This window comes from Anopheles gambiae, chromosome 3 (genome assembly GCF_943734735.2).
Source record: "Anopheles gambiae chromosome 3, idAnoGambNW_F1_1, whole genome shotgun sequence".
Lineage (NCBI taxonomy): Eukaryota > Metazoa > Arthropoda > Insecta > Diptera > Culicidae > Anopheles > Anopheles gambiae.
In genome coordinates, this window is record NC_064602.1 from 1,695,911 (window position 1) to 1,719,193 (window position 23,283).

The 23,283-nt window shown below is 48.0% G+C and overlaps 1 protein-coding gene across 1 annotated transcript in view; it reads left to right on the forward strand.

Annotated features, from left to right (window-relative positions):
• Nucleotides 1-23,283, forward strand: part of LOC3291599 (LIM domain transcription factor LMO4) — a 173,479-nt gene that overhangs the window by 83,753 nt on the left and 66,443 nt on the right. The window contains exon 5 of the mRNA XM_061655164.1: nucleotides 21,541-21,611. The gene's annotated coding sequence lies outside the window, so the exon portion shown is untranslated. The remainder of the gene's footprint in view (nucleotides 1-21,540; nucleotides 21,612-23,283) is intronic.

Sequence of the window (23,283 nt, forward strand, 5' to 3'; positions counted from 1 at the left end):
CTTTGGCGAACAGCTGTGCGCCGGCGGCAGCGCAAGGCAACAGAAGAAAACGTGCTCTCGCGCGGAAGTTAATGAAACGTACACAAAGTGCATTAAAGTTTGCACTGTCCCTCCGATCTGCCAACGTTCCTACGCTCCCCTCCCCCTGAAGTGGCCAGTACACGATGATGCAATAGAGAGAGAGAGAGCATTGGGAGGGAGTGAAGGCTTCGTTCGTTTAAGCGTGCAAAAGACTTGTGCATTTGAAGGAACGCTAGGAGCGCGTTCGTACGTGGTGCAAGTGTGGGGCAGGGTGAATCCTGCCTTTGTTTACTTACCCATCTACCGATGCTTAGGGGAATAGGGGAGGAAGAGGTTTGAGAGGGGCAAAATGAAGCATATGTACCGGATCAGACCAGTTCGGTGCAGGCGCAGGGGTTTGAAATTAGGCGAGGGTCAAGCAGCTGATTGAGCGTTTCGGAAGTGGCTGGGAGGAAGTTAAGGGCACAAACGGAAGAGAGCTAGAGGGAGGGAGTTTGATTTGCTTAACATGCAAACGGAGCGATCTTTAATGTTTTGCAACAGCTGTTACAACCATAATGTTTCTTACCGAAAGCATTATCAAAACGAGGGGCTGTGTGTGTCAATGAAAATTAAATTAGTTCGTTCTTTTGCACTGAGGGTGACGGAAGGACAATAATTTTGTCAAATACCGCCCTCTAATTCATTGTCATTTCCTGAATTGTGGCTATTTAAAAATGGGTTTTTTTTTTCTCTGCAGGAAACACTTTGAACAATAAATTAAACTGAACCAAATTGCCAACCATCACCAATCTTGCCATCGACACCACTTTGTGCAATCCAATCAATTAGACGGTGGGAAGGTTCTACCCTTCGACAGCTTCTACCATCCATCCCTGGAACCGATGGGTGTCCATTGGGTGGGTAAATAAAGATGCAAAAAAGTGCGTACCAGCCAGTCCAGCCAGTCAGTACAGCAGCAGCGCGGCGGACAAAGCGGGAAGGAAGGCGTTTGAATTTTGTTCCGCTTTCATTCTGCCACGCTTTTGCCACGCCGAAACCGATACCGAAGGCATTTGGGTGTGTGGGTGGGCTGGTGTGGGTGGCGTGTATCGTGTACTCTTGTCCAAGTGCCGCCCATACCCATCCCCACCGCCCACTGTGGCAGTATAGCTGATAATTTAATTAGAAAATTAATTAAATTTCAATTTTATTTATTTCATTTTAAACTGTGTTCCGGCGCTTGGAACTTTTTGCACTCCGACGGTACTGCTGGTGTTGGTTGGTTGTGATGGTTTTGCAGCCTGTGTGTGTCCACGTGCTGTGTCTGAAAGTTTGTACCATCTATCGTTGCTGTGTTGTGTTGTGTTTTTTTTTTTTGCACTTTGTCAGAGGAGCGAAAGTGCCGAAAGGAGGGAAACGAGCTGGGAGGAGCTGATAGCATTTAGTTAAACAGCACAACAGCGACTGTAAGAGTGGTCCTGTTCGATTAAAACACTGTAGCAACAGCACGAGTACCAAGTGGCACGTTGAGTACGGAGGTGGATGGGGTGGGTGGTGGGCAGAATCCTTTCCGAAACGGGATTCATTTAGAACTGAAGTAGCCGATAGTTGCTGTTGATGTTGTCGGTGGCAGCAGTCAGTTTGTCGTTTATCATCCGTTGATACTTTTAACTAACTTTTTTTTTGTATCTAAAGTAATGAAATGTAGTTGAAGTTTTAGGACAAAATTGACTTTAGCTTCCATTAATTTACCTTAATTTACCGGTACAAATTATATAAAACTTAAATGAACAGTATTAAAAGCTTTGATTTAGTTGAATTTGACATAAAACAGTACAACAGTATCCCTTTCGCTTCATCATTGTTTAATTTCCTCACACACACACACACACACACACACACACAATAGCCATTCCGTATCGAGAAGAGAGAAAGAGATAGAGAGAGAGAGAGAGAGAGAGAGAGAGAGAGAGAGAGAGAGAGAGAGAGTGAAATAGCAAGAGTAGTATCACGGTTGGTCGGATAGTAAGTGAAAACAACAGGACTGTGGAGTGAGTTCGATATAAATTAAATTAAATTAAATGTGTATCGCCACCAACATCATCAACAGCCGTCTTTCCCACCGTCCCCAAGCGTCTCGATAGAGTAATGGAAAATAGTTAAGAGATCCTTCATCCTTCAGCCCTGTTTTTTGCACCTCCCGGTAGAACGGATCGTAGAGCCGAGCTGAGTACACGCAAATAATAAATAACATTTGATCAGAATCCATTGCATTGTGTACTGCTTGCCGGGTGGCTCTGTGTGTGTGTGTGTGTGGAACTCGGGATAACTGAAGGCAACCGAGTCGTTTAGTAAACTTCTCTTCTCGCACCGACCAACCCCCCCGGAGTACGGAGCGGGGAGTGATAAGCACACACATGTACGTGTGTAATAGCTCGATTAAGCAAAGTGCTGCTGCACACACAGAGCAGCCACGACGATGGACAAACGAACCGAACGGTGGAAAGCTTGCCATTGGCAAAGAGAAACGGAACGGACGGGAGCAAGCCAGGGAGTGAATTGTTACAAAAACGTACCGAGGAAACGTGATGCCGGAAGGAAGGAGCCACAGAAACGAAGTGAAAATTGCTTTTGGGGCCACTTCAAATCGAAAGCTTTTCATCGAAGTTTCCATCCGCAAGTAAGAGTGAGTGTCGGCTGAACAGAGGAGAGGGGCAGGTCGTATAGACCTGCCTCATTAAGCTACTCAAGTGGGAAATCCTATCCGTAATCCTTGCCTTTAGCTTCTCGCTCTCTCTCTCTCTTTCACATGTTCGGACGCTCTCACTTCCTCCCGGGTTTTCCTGCAATGTTGCCCGTACAAGATTGCTTTCTTCTGAGTGGACGATGGAGGAGCTTTTTCGAAGAAATCTTGCCCAGTGTCTAGTTTAATTGATTTTACCCTTCGTTTCCGGCACTCTTCTCTCTGGCGGCAGGGTTCTCCTTCAGCCGTAATCTCATCATATCCCTTCAGCAAATATTACCAATTGAAGCCGGAGCCTCTCGAGAAAGGTGCAAGCAAGTTGACTGGAGGCTGAGCTTTGGTAAACTTACTCGATTATAAGCAATCTCAGCAACTGGTAGGCTTCGTCGATTGCAACATTATGGCAGAGCAACGATGCTATCGTTCACAGAGCGTTCAGCGGAGAGGTTTTGCAGGTATTTGTTTTTAAGCTGATTTTGACGGGTGACGGACAGACTTGCCGGTAGAAAGCCAACGCAAGAAGACGCCCCGACCAACAGGCCAACGATTTGCGGGAAGTTTGTCGGAGTAATCTTGCATTTTGGTTAATTAAAACTGAGACATTATCGAAAGAATCGTCACTTTTTATCGATATTAACTATTTTTCCTTTAAATGGAAATCGATTTCATGTTGAGGGACGCATCCGGCATTAATCTTTTCTAACAGCTTGCTTGCTGCTGTGTGGCCTTCCGCTCCTTGCAAATTCCCACAGCTCGACTCGATTGCCTTTAAAGCTCCTCTCTGTAAGCAAGGCAAGGCTTTAATAGTTCAGTTGACCATGGGTTTGCAAATAATAAGCAACTAACAGCGTGTCGTCCGTCCAGCAACAGCTTCACAATAAAATTATGAACACGAGCCAACCGAGACACTCATCGCCTCCTCCTCACCTTACCAGACAATTTATTGGAGCCGGCTTTCAAAACCGAACCGTTTGAATCCGTTTATCACCACGCCACGACATCCCGTAGTCGGCCGGCAGCGGGTGCCACCAGCGAACGAAGCAACGCCAGCTGTCGGACGGACCTCCGATGGTGCTGGTGCGAGAAGACAGCACCGTAGGAGTAATGTGACGTTAATTAAGTTTTGCTTGATTAAAAATTTATGTAAATATCGGTTTAATTACTTCTTGTGTATTGTTTGCTTCTTTCCCCTGTTGTGCTCGAGCTTGTCCGTCGCGTTCTCACTCCGTCTTGGTTCTTGTAGATATTGAGCAGGATTTTATCTTGCTTTGTGGCATCTCCGACTGCATGTTTCGTTTCTTTGGTTTATCTATGTGTTGATTTGTTCATTTATTTATATGTTCAGCTGTCGTTTGTTGATTATTTAACTCATTTCATGTACTAGAATGTTATATGTTCCATTGCAAAGGCCCAATGTTGCAAGGGAGCATTGAAATACCATTGCATAAAAACGGATGTGTGCATTGTCTGTGCTATCTTTAATCTTGTGCAAACTCTCGATGCATTCAATAGCCCTCCACGCCCTCCTTCTGATGCTTTTCCTTCGCGTCCTTTGCTTCCACCCCGTTCTCACCCGCACGCTCGCTCAGACACTGCTTCGTCCAGTGGCTTTTGTTTATGCAACCGTTGATTTATGTGATTGGGGAGGCCGCCACCGCCAACTTGTCTGTGGGAGCTGTCGGTCGCCCGAACGCAGGCAGGGCGGCATCGGTCGAGTGCTGATTGGCTTTAATGTTTGATTATTTGCCTGCCACGCTCGAAGGTAAATAAACAAATATCACTATCAGATCGAGTAATTAAGCGTGTGATTGAGCCAATGTTGGGCGTCTGTGTGGTGGCTGGCAGTGCAGAGGAGGGTCAGATTAAGGGAATCTGTTTTCTTAGAGTATTATTTTTTTGTGCTGCAGCAGAGAATCAATAGGTACGAGTAATGTTTTAATCAAACACGCTAGAATGATGATGTGTTCTTGAAATTTCACATTTATTTCTTCACAATTTCTGTTCTACGTCACGTTTAAAGTGTTTTCTTCAAGACTCAACAGTTTCATGCGTTTCGAAACGATGGCCAAATCGGAATTCCTCGTCACATTTTGGACAGCTTCAAGTGGACAGAATCGTAAAATTGCTCCAGCTTATCTGGATTGCCTTCACAATTATTTTTTCGGAGCAAATCATTCTGCTTTCCGTCCATCTCGTGCTAGTATCAATTGATTAGGTGAAAATGACGACTGAAATTCTTACGAAAGCAATGTTTTGGTAACGGGAAACCCCAATTCGCTTGTTTTAACTCACTTATTCGGGGTAGAATTTCTCACCAAAACATCAAACCTAAACCAAAAACTGATCAAACTCTATCCTCGTGCGGTGCGGCGACGAGTCGAAAGCGAACCCGTTTAATGTTAGCACCGAATCGGTTTCTATTCCACTCCGGTGGCCAATTTCACGGAGTCTCATTCTCCTCCCCTTCTCCCCAACTGGTGGCCCGCATTGTGAATATGAAGAAACTAATATAAATTATTCAATCTCCTCCTCCTCCTTCCACCCGTCGCAACGGCATCATCACACCAGTTTCCTCGGGCCAGAAGAATTGGAAATATGAACACATTTCAATTTCGAAACTCCATTAAAATGTCAATCAAACAAAAAAATAAAAGATGAGTAGAGGCCCCCGTCCGCCCACTGCCACTGGTCGGATGGTCGCTTCACGTTGACTGGAGCTACAACACACACACACACACATTGATACATCGGAAACAACCATGGCACAAGCGTGAATTGGTAAGCTGGCCAGGGTGGAAGCTCTGGGAAGGAAGCAGGAAGATGGAATAAAAGTACTTATTTATCGGATGGATTCCTGTTAGAGGTGTTTTTTTCTTCAACTCTCTCTCTCCCTCTCTTTATCTCCCATTTCATTTTCATTGGCTCAGCTGGTTGGACATTTCTAAAAGGTTTTGGGGAAGACTCGGCAAAAAAAAAACAAAAAAAGGTGGACTTCACCAGAGCCAGTGAGAGGGAATGGGCCAAAATGCAAAAGAAATGCACAGTGAACCCGCTTTGCATGATGGAGGGGTTTTCGGGGGTTTGATGGATAGAACAGGTTTCTGGTTAATGTTTTTAACAGATACACGTGATCGTTGCGTCCGCAAAGCGCTGCATGAAGTGGCAGTTTTCCATCCCAACGGCTGCGAATGGAACTGTGATAATCAGCAGCGATGTGGCTCATGATGATGATGATGATGAAGGTGGAACAGGTTCAACATACCCTCACGTTACAACATTTAATGCAGCTCCCGATTTGCATACAGAGGGTCCCGGGGTAGGTGCCTCGGTGGTGAAAGTGCTTGTTCAAATATTAGAATAAATTAGCCACACCTGCCTTTGTGGAGCGAACGTTTCACACCGTTTAATTGCTGCAAATGGATCTCCAGATCGTGCGATAAGTAGTCGGTGCGTCGGATCAGCTGCGGATGAATAATGGATGAAAACGGTCAAAATATTAGCCCATTTCTATCAGCGCGAGAAGAAACATTAGACGCTTGACATTTGACCCCTTTCTCGATGGGAGTGAATATCACTTTGTTACCTTCTTTTTGTATTTGTAGCACTTAATTTGTGTGTGTGTGTGTGTGTGTGTGTGTGTGTGTGTGTGTGTGTGTGTGTGTGTGTGTGTGTGTGTGTGTGTGTGTGTGTGTGTGTGTGTGTGTGTGTGTGTGTGTGTGTGTGTGTGTGTTTATTTTGGGCGGAATTTCAAATGATGAAATGCTTTATCCAACCAACCTTTTCCCACAGTTGCAGGCCCACATGCGCCAAGAACGCGCCCAATAGACCCGAACAATGATTAAAATCTAGACACTGAGTCTGAGCACACACAGCCACACACACTCACGCCGGTGTTGTTAGCGATATCAGCGATCCCGACCCAGTGGAATGTCAAGCATCTTAATAGACCTCAAATCGTTCCGCGACGTGCCGTTGTTGGGCCAGTGCCAAAAAACGTGACACTTGGCAGCGAGTGGCAGCATTGCGCTCGATTGTGGGGCCCTCTCCCAAACGCCCGTACTCTCGTGTGTGTTTCGTCTATTTACCTTCATTAATTTATTTCAATTAGAAGCTGCAAACGCCGAACCGCCGGTATGTGGCGGCATGTCCTGGGGCCTGGGGTGCGCACGCCGACGCCAAGATCGCAACACAACCTGGCCTGACACGGGCTGGTGTGTTCCGCGTGTGGGGTTGGGACTGTGCCCGATGCTGTCAGGCTGATTTGACAGAACAATGGCCAATCGAGAGGTGGCAAACGCGTGGACACGTGAACGTTTGGCAGCAAAGACGGTGGGGAAAAAGAGACACAAAATGAGGTCAACGTGTTTTTTCTATATAGGTTCGAAAAATGTTCTTGTTCTGTAAAGGTTTAAAATTTTACAACACAGTATTGTTAGGAAATACAGTCTACAATCGTAATCGTTCTCCAATTTTGTGCCACCAAGCTACAAGTAAAATCAGACTCGAACCGAACCGAATACGGCAGCTCAACCGGAAACTTTCAATTGGCACCAATTAAATCCCTAGTATCTGTTGACCAACTATCAGATGAACGGTTTTAGATGGTCTTTTATTGGTATCAAGGATTCGGTTGCAAGGTGACAACAAGATGCTAGCTCACTTTGGAAGAGGGCCAGAGCGTAATTTAGGTCATGCAGTTTACAATTTGATCGATAATTGCCTTACACCTTTCGATTGCTTTGGGAACAAAACGATACTATGAGCGGGTTTGTTTCTTTCCTTGAAACAAACAAGCTTTTCTTGACTTACCTGCATGACGTCACGTTTGGCTCGTTGGCCAGTTGAAGTGGCATACGAACGGCACGACGATCCGGTCTACAATTCCGGACCAAAAGCGCAACCCCACACTCGTTTGAAGAACATTTCCTTCGCCTTAGGTACAGGATTCCGGGCCAACTGCTGCTCCCAGTTCCTTCTCTCTCTCCCGTCTCTTCCTCCTCTTTTCCTTCCCGACGGACGTGTCTTTTCGTTAAGGTAATAATCACCTCAGGTGGATTAATCACGGGAGAATAAATAAATAAGGGGCTCAATTTATTAAGTGTCAGTAAGTGGTTCATTAGTGAATGGAATTGAGCTGGTGAGTGGGGGGCGACGGAACGCCATTCGGCCACTGAAGAACGGTTGAATTTGCTGGCTTTGGGTTCGGGCTCGAGCCGGACCGGGCTCTTGCCTTGAAGTGTACGCAAGTACGCGAGGTTAAGTGGCTGACGATTGGGTGAGACAAACCGCCTAACCACCGCGTACCGCGCACTGTCTTTATGCTGGCCGCTGGCTCCGATGCAAATGGGCACAACAGACACACACACACACACAGCTCACGAATGAATGGGCGAAAGTAATGAAGAAATTAAAGTTGTTCCTTCCACGTACAATCGCGCAGCCACATTCCCAATGGTTCTTGTTCCCTTTTTTCTCTCGAGCTCGATCGCAAATGCGAAATATGATTTCGTCGGGAAGGCGTTGCCGTAAATCAATTATGATGAACGGGCAGGGCCGGGGCTGTGGCCAAGCCGCCTGAGAGACCATTCGGCGACCACGTACCAATAATGATAAATTATGGGACGGTGCGCCGTATTGATGTTGTTTGCGCTCTTCCCGCTCAGCCCCCTGTATGGCTCCCCTAGAACTGGCAGCCATAGTGTGAGCATGTGTCGACCTAGGTGCCTGTTAACGAACGCGCTCCGATCATCATGATGATGATCAAGATTACGATCACGATGCGTGGTGGCGATGATGATGATGTTGTTCCTTTTTTTTATAAGGCCTTTAAGCCTCTGCCTGGGTCTTTTGCTTGTTGTTGCTTGTCGATTGGAAATAGAACAGTTTTGGAAACGAAGGAGAAAAAAGAGGCAAAGAAAACAAACAATCTTGTTCCGATCGTGATCGAGGGCTTCGAGCGCGATTGAAGCTCACACGCGGGCTTGTAATCGACTGAATTGCACTAAAGGAGAATGAAATGTCAGACATAGTTAGCGACAGTGGTGCGGGTGCTAATTTTTTTAACGAACTGAAACGCGGTTGAGGTTGATCATCGTGATTTGGCACAAAAAGCAACCGAAATGGGAATAAGGTCGATCGGTTTTGGTGGGTTCTGTTGGAATATTTTACGTACATACGTGAAGTAATGTTATTTTGTACTAAAAAACTGTCGGAATAGTTGAAAACACACTTTAACCATTAACTCAAACACGCAGCACATCGTGCCGGACGGAACAAACCGGAAACAAAGCCACTGGAAAGGATCGCACAAACACGGTCCATCCGCACTAATAAGGCCTTACAGCGGAGCGAATTATGAAAAATTAATCATCAGCAATGTTACTCGTTTGCTGAACGCTTCACGCGCTTCGCTTTTCCGGCCCGTTTCGGAAGGAGGTACGCGAGCACACCAGCACAACTGATTGAAACGTGCACTTTCTTAAATCGACCATTAATTAAACTAATGAACAACGAGGCGCGCTGCCCAAAACGTAATGAGAGCCATCGACCACCTTTCCCTTTTTTTTGTGTGGCCTTTTTTTGCTGCCCAGTGCTCGCTTCCTTTTTTTCTGCAATTAAAAGAATATTTCCCGCTCGGTAAAACACTCGCTCGCGTTTATCACTCTTCGCCACCGTTCCGGTCCGTGTTTTGCGATCACTGCGGGCGTCTTTATCGATCGATTCCGTAGCGTGTGTGAAGAAAAGCGATCGAAAATCAACATCCACGGCCCAGGAGGTGGGGGGGGGGGAATGCAGTGAAGATGCACAAAAACCACATCACATTCACTACATAAGTTAAACAACATATACAAACAAGCCAAGCGCATGGTTTGGTTCGTACAGAAGTCTCTCTCTCTCTCTTTCTCTCGGCATATGGATGTGTCCAACGCACTTCCGTCTTCAGGTTGAGTTTTCCCCCGCGTGTAGTGGTTCGTTCTTACTCACACTGGCCAATGTATGTGTGTGTATGTGGCAGTGTGTTTGCTCCCGGTGACTAATTAAGATAATTAACGATTTAATTCCCCATTAAATGCGATCCAATTAACGATGGATTTATGGCGTTTCGATCGTTATGTGTTTCGGATCGCACCGATCATCTTCCATCGGTTTCCCATTGCGGTGGCACCGCTGGAAATACAAGGAGGAAGGAGAAGGAGATAGGTTGGTAGGGGGGCATTTTCGGAAGTCCCCCATCCCCCCCCATCTCCTCTCTTTACCCTTCTACCAGCGATTGGTTTCAGATTGGAAGCAGATCACCTCTAATCACCTCTATGCCGTTGTCGCCGAGGTTCGTCGTCTTCCACCGCTCATTACTGGCCGAAAACAAAAAAAAACTCTCAAATGAGACCGCAATTAGTCAATGGTGGTTTAGTTGTTGACTGTTGAGACGTAATTTTTTCCTTTTTCTCTACTGCTTTCGTTAGTTTGTTTGCTTTTTCGCTTTGTTTGGAAAGTTTTTCAGTAGTTCCTGTCGAGCCGGCCGGGTGACGCTTTGTCCATTTAACAAGCTACTTGGACGCTACTTCTTGCTCTTGTTTTTGTGTGTTTTGCACTGAGCGACTAATTAAGGGTAGGAAGCACTGGCATGTGTGTGTGGTGATATCTGCGTTTAATTGGGTGGTCCTCCTTCGGCAGCATGCAGCAGCAGGTCCGGTCGGTTCAAGCCGCCTCCAGGGTCGGTGCACAATGTTGGAGGCGACGGGTCGGGTTTTAGCTGTGCCGTCGTCCACAGCACAGTTAATTGGTAGAATGAATAATGTCACCCCTATTTTTGCTGAATCGATTCTTGATAGTAAGTTTTCCAAAAGCAGCAGAACTCGTTTGCTTGATTCTGTTCCTTAGTTTTGAGCACGCAAGACGTTCTTTTCTTCGACCAATCCAAAAGGTTCTAAAGTTGCAATCTATTACAGCTGCAATCCAATAAACAGAATAGAAATGCTCCCATTCTACTCTCCCAGCAACGCTTTATGGTTCAACCCTTCTGCTGGTTTTCCCCTTTTTCGTGCAATTCAACATAAGGGCTTCATAGTTAATGCTGAACAATTGCTTCTTGATATACGCTGCTTGACGTCTGGCCCCGATTGAGCATTACCGTTCTGCGCCCTTTCTAGCGTGCGATTGGTCTTCCCCCAAAAGAATCCGAAAAAATACGTCCAGGTGAGAGAAATATTCTACTCCAGGCCCGAATAGCCTTCCTCCTCCTTCTCGTCCAACACTCATCGACATCCATCATTCTGATTGAGTGGATTTATTACATGCATGGCGTAAAGAGTTCCTGCCCAATTTTCTGCCACAGCTTCACCGTTCGCTTACTCCACACGTCCGCAAATCCCACACGTGAGACCTCTTATCGCTCTCGGAATCGTACGTTCCTTTACCTTCGTTTTTGGCCTGGCAAGGCGAGTGTTTCGCGAGCCCGACGAATCAATGTATGAAAATTTCATTTCCCTGTCCCCCTTGTGTGAGCGCGCTTTCAGCAACGACGGTTCCCTTCGGTCGGGCGGTGCCGAGTCCAATTTCAATCGAAACCGAATCATCGCTCCATCGTTTAGTCTTTGGCCCGTTCCCTTTTTTTTCTTCCTCGGGACTCAGATTGGCCAGACCGTGGCCATCCCGTGTTTTGGGTGCCCGCAAGGAGAGTGTGTGTTTTCCCCGCCGTCCAAGGCACAATCGGGGAGAAAATTGGAAAATCAAAATTCTATTATCCACATCTTGGATTGCACACCGGGATTGGCTTCTGTTGGGGACTGCGCTGCCCCAACGTGGGAAAGGCAGAAACCAGTGGAGGGTTGTAAGGCCTCCACCTCGCGGAGAACAACCGGTGAAAAAAGAGCTGAAGCCCACTAGCTTCAGCCTGGAGGAAGACCGATTTTCTTTCTGCCTAACACGAGGAATTGATACACTCGGAGTACCAAAACAGGACTGGTTGTGTTTATTTTCCGTTTGCACGTCTGTCTGCTTCGAAAGTTCTAAACCAACAACAACTCTCTCAGCGCTGGCTCGCGCTTTTAACCGTTCGCGCATGGGAGAGAATCGCAAGAATTCATATGTGTGGGTGTGAGGGAATAAATTCGATCGCGCACGAGAATAATGAAAAAACCGTTAACGTGAAGAGTTCTAAAACTTCTCTCTCTTTCTTCTGTTGCGTGTTTCACACGCGCTGCAACTGGTTCACTGTCGGAGCGAACCGTTTGGGCGCGAACATGCACCCCCGGGCTGAGAAGAATCCTCTGAAGCACTGCAATCAGGTTTGCAGTTGTCTTCGATTGGCAAGATGGAAATTCGGGATACGGCTCGTTGATAAATCGCTCCGGCGATTTTTAACGTCCACAGCTCGTACGAGGTTGTCTGGTCCCGGGTAAATTTGATGTTTACTGGACAGTGGTAGATTGGAATTCTGGAGTCTTCCACCGACTCGCAGAATCTCGTCGATGATGAACGGATGCAAAGCTTGAATCCGCTTACACGGCTCATTAGCCTTCACTCGGTGGATTTCGTCAGCAAGATCTTCCGGAATTTCTACGTCGTAATCGGCTCTCTGAAGGAACGTCGGACCCATCCACCAGAGAGTGGTTGTCGTCAAGGTTTCTGGCAGAAGACCTCGAGACACGATGTCAGCTGGATTTTCCTTCGTTGAAATGTACTTCCATTGTACGTCCAGCGGTTCGGTAAGGTTGCGAATTTTTCCACTTCGATTTCGCACAAACACTTGCAGGTTTGCAAGTGGTTTCTTCAGCCAAGCAAGGACAATCTGGCTGTCAGTCCAGAGTATGATGTTGCGGAGGTGAAGATCGATGGACCCAGCAACCTTGGAGATCAACCTTGCGAGAAGATAGGCTCCTAGCAATTCCATGCGCGGAATGGTTACTGGTTTCACTGGTGCAACCTTCGATTTGCTGCAAAGCAAACGAAGACTTGCAGTTCCATCAGGAAAGATGCAGCGAAGATACAACGCTGCTCCGTAGGCTCTTTTGGATGCATCAGAAAAACCGTGCACTTCAACAGCAATGTGGTTAGGAAGCACCACACACCTAGGTATTCTGATGCCATTCACGTTTTTCAGGGATGTACGAAACTGCAGCCACTCTTGCAGCAGTTCTCCTTCTAGGCTGGTGTCCCATGGAAGTCCAGCCAACCAAATCTTCTGCAAAATAAGCTTCGCAATGATAATGACTGGCGAGAGCAAGCCAATCGGGTCAAATAGTTTGCTTATCTCGGAAAGAACGGATCGCTTGGTTGGTGGATTGGAATGTTGCATGAACTGGTCAACGACGAATGCAAATTCGTCTCGATGTGGATTCCATGTCAATCCGAGTGTCTTCAAGACACCTTCAGTTTTGTCGCCGAGAGTTACCAGTTCCTCACGGTCAGCTTCGGGGACGTGTTTCAGGAGCTCTGGAGAGTTCGAACTCCACTTGTGAACTGGGAACCCAGCGGAATTGAGCAACCCTAGGAGCTGGGTTTGACACTCAATTGCTTCAGCCACAGTGCTGGCTCCGGATAGGATGTCGTCAACGTAACAGTCGTCTCGGATGATGTTGACTGCCTTCGGATACGATGACGCTTCGTCGATGCTCAACTGCAGTAAGCACCGAGTCGCAAGGAAAGGAGCGCACGATGTTCCATAAGTGACGGTTGTCAACTCTAAGACGCGAAGAGGAAGTGCTGGATCAGCACGCCAGAAGATGCGTTGAAAGCACGAGTGGTCGGAGATGACCTTGATCTGCCGATACATCTTCGATATATCAGCTGTGAACACAACAAAGTGTTTCCGGAAACGGACGAGGATGACAAAGATGTCGTTCTGCACAGTTGAACCCACCATTAGGGCTTGGTTGAGAGCTACATCGGATGTTGTAGCCTTGGCGGTTGCGTCGAAGACCACTCGCAGCTTCGTACTGGAGCTCGATGGACGTAGGACAGCATGGTGAGGTAGGTAGTAGCGAGCCTTGTTTGGTTCGTCGGAGTCCTCCTTGACTTCATGGCAATGATCAAGAGCTTCGTAGTCATCGATGAACTTGGAGTACTGGAGCTTCAGGGAATGATCTTTCTTCATTCGCCGTTCTAAAGAGAGGAAACGACGCAAAGCAAGCTCTCGATTGTTAGTTAGTACAGGTGGATACTCACGAAATGGTAGGGCGACAATGTATCTTCCATCATTGTCACGTCGGTGGGTAGCAAGAAAAATCCTTTCGCATTCTTCATGCTCGGTCGTTTCATCTATATCTCCGATGTCTTCAACTTCCCAAAATTTATTCATGGTCTCGGAAGGCGTAGTGGTGGTAGCGATGAAGCTCTGCTGATTGGTCGACTCGTCCTCGACGTCTCCAGCAACGACCCATCCGAGATGAGTCTCTTGCAGGTCAGGCAAATCTTCTCGTAGCTGCATTCTGTTTGACTTGAGAAGACGCATGAAATGGGACACACCCAGTAACATGTCGATTTGACCAGGCGTATGAAATTCAGGATCGGCAAGAAAGATATCGGGCGGTAGTGGCCATTTCGACACGTTCAGCTGGCTTGTGGGGATGATTCCTGTGACCTTAGGAATCACGAGGCACTCGGCGGTTGTTGAGAAGGTTGAATATCGAGATTCGATGTTCACGACGACTTTTTCCCGGGCACACGTCTTAACTGTACCGACTCCAGTAATCGGCACAAGTGTGGGGATACGCGGGGTGAGGAGGCGATCGGCCATCGCCTTCGAGATGAAGCTCACCTGTGAGCCGCAATCCAACAGCGCACGACAGGGGATCGTCCTGTTGGATTCGTCTCTCAGGTTCACGAGAGCTGTCATAAGCATGGCCGTCCTTTGTTCCAACGGTCGGCTGTATGGAACGGCGGCGTTAGACGTTGGATGATTCGATGCTTGAGCCTGCTGCTCAAACCGCATGGATTGGATGGGGCTTGCCATCTGTGCTTGGGTATCCGGCAGTTCTGGTGGTTCCTCATGTAGTAATGTGTGGTGTTTCCGCTGACATTTAATGCACGTTCTGTTGGATGAACAGTTGTTGGAACGGTGACCGGGTCGAAGGCAGTTGTAACACAGTTTCAACTCCTTCACCTTGGCGTTGCGTAGTGCTAGTGTGAACTGTTTAAATGTGGGACACTCGTGATGACGATGTGCCCTGTTGCAAAAGAGGCAGAGCTGGCTAGTTGTGGTAGGTGCTGCAGCATGTACTCTCTGGCTTGTGGATTTCGAACATGATGGTTTAGAGCTTCCTTGGTTCACGGAAGTTGCTTGGGGCCGACTCTGGAACCGTTCTAAAACCTGACATTCGCCTTGCAGGAACTTAAGCGTTTGGTTAAAGTCGGGCAACCTTCCGTGTTCCTGGGTTCGTTCCCACAGCCGAACAGTTTGTTCGTCCAGCCGTGAAGTGATGATCTTTGTTAACAACAAACCAGACAATTTGTCGACCTTGATGTCCTGATACTCCAAACCCCCAACGTGCCGTTGAACTGTCTTCAAGAGTTCCAACAGCTCCTTGTGATTTCCTTTCAGGACAGGTTTCAAATCCAGGAGACCAGCCAGATGGGTGTCAACAATGACTCGGGGATTCTCGAACTGGGACTTCAGCTGTTTCCACGTTTGCTCGAAGTTGTTGTCCTGGATCATCTTCACTGTGATCCAACCAGAAGCATCTCCAACCAAAGCCTTATCGAGATGATGCAGCTTCATGGCATCGGAGTCATTGCCCTTAGCAACAATGTCCTCAAACATCGTCTGGAACTTGGGCCAGTTCTCCACCCTTCCGTCGAAACTGGGAATAGGCGCTCGCAATGGTTGTTGTTGCACGATGAATTGCTGCGTAACAGTGCTATCTGCTGGGGCCATAGGCTGCGACCGCGCTTCAGATAGCTGCTCGATTGTGTTCATGGCTTCGGTGTGTAGAACATCGAATGCCGTGAGCATCTCATCTTGCTCATCGAGTTTTGACGATGGAATCGATTCCAAGATTTCACGATGCACGGCGGAGTATTCTTGATAATGAACATCGAGCTTTTTTGCAAACACCTTTAGCTGCGTTTGAGTCACCTTCGTCGGGTCTTCTTTGGCTTCCTCGAGTATGTTGTTAATCAGAGTAACTCTGCGCTTGATTTGGCCACGCTGGTGAATCAGCACCTTAGCGTCGGTAGCTTCATCCTGGGATCTCTTCGGAGTGTGATCCAGGCCACCCATCTTGGTACGTATGCCTTTCGATGAGGCTATTTACACTTTTACCCGGAAAGCGTTGTCAAAGCCACGCTCACGCTTGTTCACACTTGCACCGAACACGGTATTCAAATTAACGGAAACGTTCAAGGAATCACTTGACTCTTAAGCGTTGTTTAAGCCACGCTTACGCTTGTTTCTGCCGACAGCGGGCTTGCGAAATTCAACAGAAATTGGATTCAAAGCACTTAGGTAGCGTTGTTTAAGCCACGCTAACGCTTACACACTCACAAAGCATGAAACAACAGCGTGCGCACGAGTCTGGGATCATACGCAAAATACGAGGAACTCGCGCCTTTGTGGAAATGTCTCGAACACACACGAACGAAACACTACTGCGCGCACTTCTCGCGACGCGTTTACACACACATACACGAGACAAAGGCAACGCGCCAGGCAGGGGAATTGTTATCGCGCTCGGACGCACGACTTCGCTACGCGCGCTTCTTCTCGCGCACACACACAAACGCACACGAGACAAAAGCCACGCGCCAGACTGAGGAATTGTTTTTCGCGCTCGGATGCGCGGAGTTCAGGCACATGTACTGCTTGGATGAAACTGTCTTGCGCACACACACATGCACAAACAACGGAACGCGCACTTATCGCGATCAGACACACGAAAGAGCTACACGCTTTAGAAAAATGTTTCGCGAACAAATTTCACACGAATTTGGATGCGCGTATTTGCTTTGCGCTCGCACACACAAACAAAACTACACGCACCTTGGAAAGAAATGTTTCGCGCACCGGCTTTCACACGAAACACGGATATGCGTACTTCTTTTCGCGTTCGCACACACGAAAAAAGCCGCGTTTGCTTAGAACGGAAATGTTTCGCGCATACACTCTCACACGAAACACGGATAGGCGTACTTCTCTTCGCGTTCGCACACACGAAGAAAGCCACGTTTGCTTAGGACGGAAATGTTTCGCGCACACACTCTCACACGAAACACTAGGACGCGTCCCTCAGGTAGGGACCGTTTTTTGCACACAGACACCCGAAGCACGGGCACGTCTTGAAGGAATTGCTTTGCGTTTGGACGCACAAGCACGAATTCGCGAACTTTACCTCGCGCGTGCGCACACACACGGAGCTCAAGTCTCGCGCGCTTGAGAATAACTTGTTTTGTGCATGGACACACACACACACAAATTTGGCACCTGCACTTTGGAAGGAATTGCTTCTGAACTGAAGCTTTGTCACTTCATGAATCAGTGGCACGGTTTTTTCGGGAATGTTCCGCACTGACCACGAAACACTTGACGCGTTCCTCTCGTGGGGATTGCTCCGCGCACACACACACGCGAAACACGGACACGCGTTGGGTTCGACCGACGGTCGATTGTACCGATTTGCGCGATCGGTGGTTCCACCTTGCTGGTCGCCTGGTTGACCAGAATGGGACAAGATGGTCGCTTCCACTGGTCTCCCTGTTTTCCAGTGGAACGCCTTGACGCCGGGGACTGTAAGCCGGTATCACAATGATGCGGTTCGATTGGACCAAAATGTTGGGGACTGCGCTGCCCCAACGTGGGAAAGGCAGAAACCAGTGGAGGGTTGTAAGGCCTCCACCTCGCGGAGAACAACCGGTGAAAAAAGAGCTGAAGCCCACTAGCTTCAGCCTGGAGGAAGACCGATTTTCTTTCTGCCTAACACGAGGAATTGATACACTCGGAGTACCAAAACAGGACTGGTTGTGTTTATTTTCCGTTTGCACGTCTGTCTGCTTCGAAAGTTCTAAACCAACAACAACTCTCTCAGCGCTGGCTCGCGCTTTTAACCGTTCGCGCATGGGAGAGAATCGCAAGAATTCATATGTGTGGGTGTGAGGGAATAAATTCGATCGCGCACGAGAATAATGAAAAAACCGTTAACGTGAAGAGTTCTAAAACTTCTCTCTCTTTCTTCTGTTGCGTGTTTCACACGCGCTGCAACTGGTTCACTGTCGGAGCGAACCGTTTGGGCGCGAACAGCTTCGATTGTTGGAATACGTCCAACAATCGTTTATCGCAAGCAGTACGTGCTGTTTTGGTGTCGATGTAAAAGGTAGGCATTTGGTTTTGGCGAGGAAGGGTTAGACATCTTCATCATTTTGGAACACTTTAAAGGTCTTTGTTGAAATTTGCACAAAATACTTTATGCTAAAGATTTTAACGCACAACAAGTTCTGCTTAAACAATACAAAGCGATTCCATCCTACGCCTTGGAGATCGCTCGCCTCACCTGTACTTACTACACACCATCTCGACAAAGGGGCATTCCCGTCCCGGTGGCGAATGTACATTTTTAATGTCCCGCTAATTAGGAACATTATTAATTAATTCATTGATATTCAGTACATGCGTTTAATGAAGAAGTTTTGCTGCTGCCCGCCTTGTTACCGTGACCCAACCGGGCAGCCAATTCCCGGTAGCGCTGTCGGAGCCCGGAGCCAACATCTCACGGCAGGCGTTTTCCTCCCTGCCAAAGGTGTCTCTTGTCCCTACTCCAGCCTGTGTGTGGTGTAGTGCTCGGTGCTTTTTTGCCTTTCCCGTGCATAGCAGCGCATCCCACCGGAGCAATGTGCGATCGACACGAACAGCGAAATGAAAAGTGATCCAAATGGTGGGGAAGGAGCAAAATGATGATGGACGGAAGCTGGCTGGAATGGAGCGCGATCGCCAAGCCATGACACGACATTCGCCATAACAAAAAAAAAAACAGCCCACATCACAAACAGTCACTCGCAGGTTCGCTTGTAGCTCTGAGAGACGAGGGAAGACACCGATGGTGTCAAGGGCATTTTGCACCCTGCACGGTACTGCCCCGTTTCGCCTTCCAACAGTGCAGCAGAGCAGGACAGCGACGGAGCAGCTTGTTACGAGCAAATGAAGACGCCCCCGGGGGCCAGCCGCGCAAAAGGTGGCCGCGAATTATTAATGAACTTATCATTCTTGTTTTCAATTAAACACGGATTCCCTGTGTGCCCTCCTTTCGTTGCCCACCATGCGCTCCACTCCGGCGATGGGTGCAGGTGAGCCTTCGTTTGCACAAATTGCACGCCAATGCAGCCGCAATGATGGAGCGGTGCTCTCTGCCGAAGTGAACTGCGTGTGTTGCAGCGTTTGCTTCTCTTTCCCGCTTTCCTTTTAAGGTGTTTGGAGGGTTTGGAGTAAGAGGCTAATCAATCTGAAGCCAGACCAATTGGAGCAGATGAATGCGGCCAAGATCGAGGAAAGATTTGAACGCAAACGAAAGAACATGCAGCAAGTAGCATTGTGCATTGAAGTATGACAGATCTGGATTATTCATATTTTGCATTTAATTAGAACAGACCAAAGCTTTGTAATGGTTCTCCGACCCACAACTTCAGCGTTCGATAATGATGATCCTGACGAACATCCCATGATACTGTGCGAGATAGCAAGCAGGATGTCCACACGCCACTAATTAGCCTTCGTTTCTGGCAGTTCTGACAACTTCTGAGAAAGGTAGAGCAAATGAGAGACAGAGAGAGACGACGACGACGATGGAACAGCTATACACCCTGCAACGGTACCAGCTTCGGGCCAAAATCAAACAATTGCTCTAATTATTTCCCATCATCGCCTTCCATCGGTGCTTGGTTTCGCCGTCGCCGTTCGTCGCTTCCTACTTTCCATCTCTCCCGGAGCTGCTCTCCCCGGGCTGAATGCATTCCAGGGAAGCAAGGAAATTGGCCCGGGCCCGCTACCGGTGCACCAAAACAACTGGCGCAGGGCTGACGAAGGAGGGCCCAAAGGACGAAAGATCCTGGTGGAAATCGTTCACTAATTGAGGGAATCCTTGCCGGGCCGTGATTGTGCTCGGGATACCTTCCCTCATTCCGCACGTCCTGTTCTGGGTTGATGGCTGCCGATGCCAAACGTCACCGTTCAAATTTCATATCTTGCATCGTCCCTCCAGCAGCACCAATCCGCTTCCAAAAGCGCTTTTCCCTGGTAGAGTAGTGGGAGCTGCAGAAGAAAAAAAAAAAACACACACACACACACCTCCTCTCGTGCGTTCGAGTTTTTCCCACCAGCATGAGAGGCGGCTCCAGAAGCGAACGAACGGGTTTTGCCAAGTGCATGTGAGGCACACCCCATCGTTCGCTTCCCTCCGCTTCAGTCCCCCATTTTCCGGTGGCGTTGACGGTGGCTCACTAATTGGCTTCATTTATTAGACTTCTTGTTCTGTGCGAGACATCGATAAGAACGCAAACCTTCCCCCCCTCCCAAACGGTGGAGAAGCGGGTGGGGTTGGTTTCGGTGTCGCGTTTCCATGCATGATTGCCGTCCCCCGGCACATACACTCACAGACCCCTCTTCCAAAAGCGCGATGAATTGTGTTTTCGGATTGGAGGCGAAAACTTACCTCGCCCGTGTAAACGCAACGTCCCAGCGAGCGGAAAATGTGTGTGTGTGTGTGTTTGTGCATGAGTATGAGTGTGTACGTTGCAATTACATGAGCGTCCTCGGCAGTCCCCCATGTCCCCCCCAGGCAGCGCGCCCCCGTCGCTCAAGGGCTTAAGGCTTTAATTAATTAATTGATTGAATCGAAGCCGCAACGCTATTCCCGGGGCCGTCCCGGGACCAACCGACCGACCGACCGAGCACGCCGTTGTTTGTTGCGCTTTCCTCACTCACTCGCTCGCTCGCTCGCTGGCTGCAGCACGGCCGTCATGATATGCATCATCCACTTCATCACCCGATGTTGGCCCGCTGCCCGCCGAGGAATGCCAGGGTTTTATCGTGTGCAAAGCGTGCAGGAATTGGTCGGTTTACTGCGAGGAACGAGGGTGCTGTATTGATGTGACGTGTGTGTGTGTATGTGTGTTGGTAGTCACCGCACTTAGTGACTGCTTTTAATGTTATAATCCAGAAGAAACTTTACAAAAGCTTGCCGCGATGACGTAGGATATGCGTTTATATAATTTATCGGAGAAGCACTTGCGCTATCATTCATTAAATATGAAAGTAAATTAAAAGGGAATACGTAAAAAAAAAACACCAAACGTAGATAATCTCCGACACACCCAAGTAATCCCCCTGCACAAATAAAAGCCCTTACCTGCTGATGATGAAGTCTAATTAACCTAAATCTAGCCGCACGCCTCCAACCGTGAGTCCCTCGCAGTGCGCCTCCGAAAATGAGTCCGGAAATAATCAAATGACGCTGTTCGAGGCCGGCCGGTACGTGTGTGCCCTGAAGGTGGGTGGTAATGGTGGTGGCGTTGTCCTTTTTCCTGCCAAGCGCCCACTTTTGCATCCTTCGCCTCCAACAGCCGAAGGTAGCATTTAATAGCTTCTTCCTCCCTCGAGGACGTCACTACGGCGCTACGTCCGTCATTCCGGGGTAATTGAGTGTGCGCTCGGTTACGGGTGCTGCGGGTGGTTCGGTCCTGTTTGGGTGGGTAAGCCTTTTGTTCCTGTTATCCCCCCCCCCACTAGCCCATTTCTCATCTTTGCCCATGTTTACCTCTTTCTTGCCGCTTCCATCTATTTTTATGCTCTGTTTTTGCTTTGTCTCTTCCAGATTATGCGATATTATCAGCGTAATTAAGGATATAATTAACTTAAAAGGATAATACACATCCACCGGGCAAGGTAAGTTCTTTTCTTTTGATGATTTTGCGTTCTCTTCTTGGTCCCATTTTCTCTACTCTTTTTGTCGTTTTTTTTTTGCTCCGCTGTAAAGATTTTGCCCGTTAATTATGTCGAACTGTTGGCAGAGAGAAAGACAGAGCGAAGGAGAGTTGACACACGCAGGAGAAAAAAAAAAACCACGCCATACCAGTGCCAATTGAATCTTTTCTTTTCCTTTTTGCTCTCCCACACAATGAGACCCCCATTTTGGTGTCCTCGTAAGCTTGCAAGGAACATTTTCTTCAACTGGGGGAGCGCCAGTTTTTCTTGGTTTTCCATTCTAAAGAAATCGCTCTCAAAGGAAAAAAAAAGACGCAGATCCATTGTAAAAAAACAACTAAAACCTGGGACAAAACACACCCAACCGTCGATCAAAACTGACTCCAACAACGGCAGTCTCCGTGTTTCGGTGGGCATTTTCTTACAGCATGCCATTTTCTTACCCACGAGATGATCTCCACGCCCGGGCGCCCGGACACACACCAAAAAAAGGGGGGAACGGGGTCGGCGTGCCGTGCACCTCAGTTCGTTATCTGGCGCTTGTATCGTTCTTAATTTGAATAAATTAATTAGGATTATACCTTTGCGTCTTCTCGGTGCGGCGGTCGAACCGGGCCTGGGCTGGGCCAAGTGGAAAAGGAAGCTCAATTATATGGGCTAGGGCGGAAAGCGGCCGGAAAAAGAAAGGATTTTTAAACGAAGCGTCATGGTGGTTGGTGGAAAATTGCTGCGAAAAATTCATTCTCTAATTTAACCAAGCGCACCCACAGGGCGTTGGAAGGAAGGGAGAATGTGTGCTGCATTTCAAGAGAGAAAGAGTAAGAAAAGAGGCTAGAAAAGAGGTTTTATTGTCAAATTTTTAAGAACCCTGACTGAGTTTCCCAAGGCGATGAGATTAGAAGAAAAATGCCTCCAGATTGGGCAGCGTGTGTCCACTGTTTGTGTTTCCAGGCAAGAGATATTTCCCTTTTCATCGTGCATGGGTGCTTTAGTTTTGGGTGGCACTCCCACAACCATGCAGCAAAGATGGCGGTTTTTTGTTCCTTAATTTGTTGTTCGTGCCGGAGTAAAATGAATGTCGACGACAGTAGTAGTAGTAAAAAAACTCCACCCCAAACGAGCAAAAGAAAAGGAAAACTCCTCCAAAGATTACACAAAGATGGATCTGGTTGCGCAGCGAAAGAAAAGCGTCCAAATGGTGGTGGTGGTGGTTGTGCCTACCTTCGAAAGGTTCGTGACAGCGAGGCGCCGAGTTGATTACAATTTTAATTGGATTGTGTGCCTTTCGGTAGCGCTCCGGAGGGAAAAGGTGGGAGGAAAAAGAAAACAAAACACAGCCACACAGAAGACAGTTGAAAACAGACCATAAAACGCATCCTTCCCTGTCCCTGACGATGTTGAAGCGAAACAAAACGCCACCGACAGAAGGAACCGAATTTTGCTACGACCTCCCCGTTCTTTCACTTTGTGTGTGGCTGCCGATTAACCTTCGGGGTCAGCATCGCAACCAAACACATCATACCACACGGGGATGTACCACATAAGGGGTATCGTTGCCCAGACCACCACCCTCCAATATCAACAGACCATCCTGGGCAATTGTAGAATGTGTGCGAATAAAAAAAAACTGAAC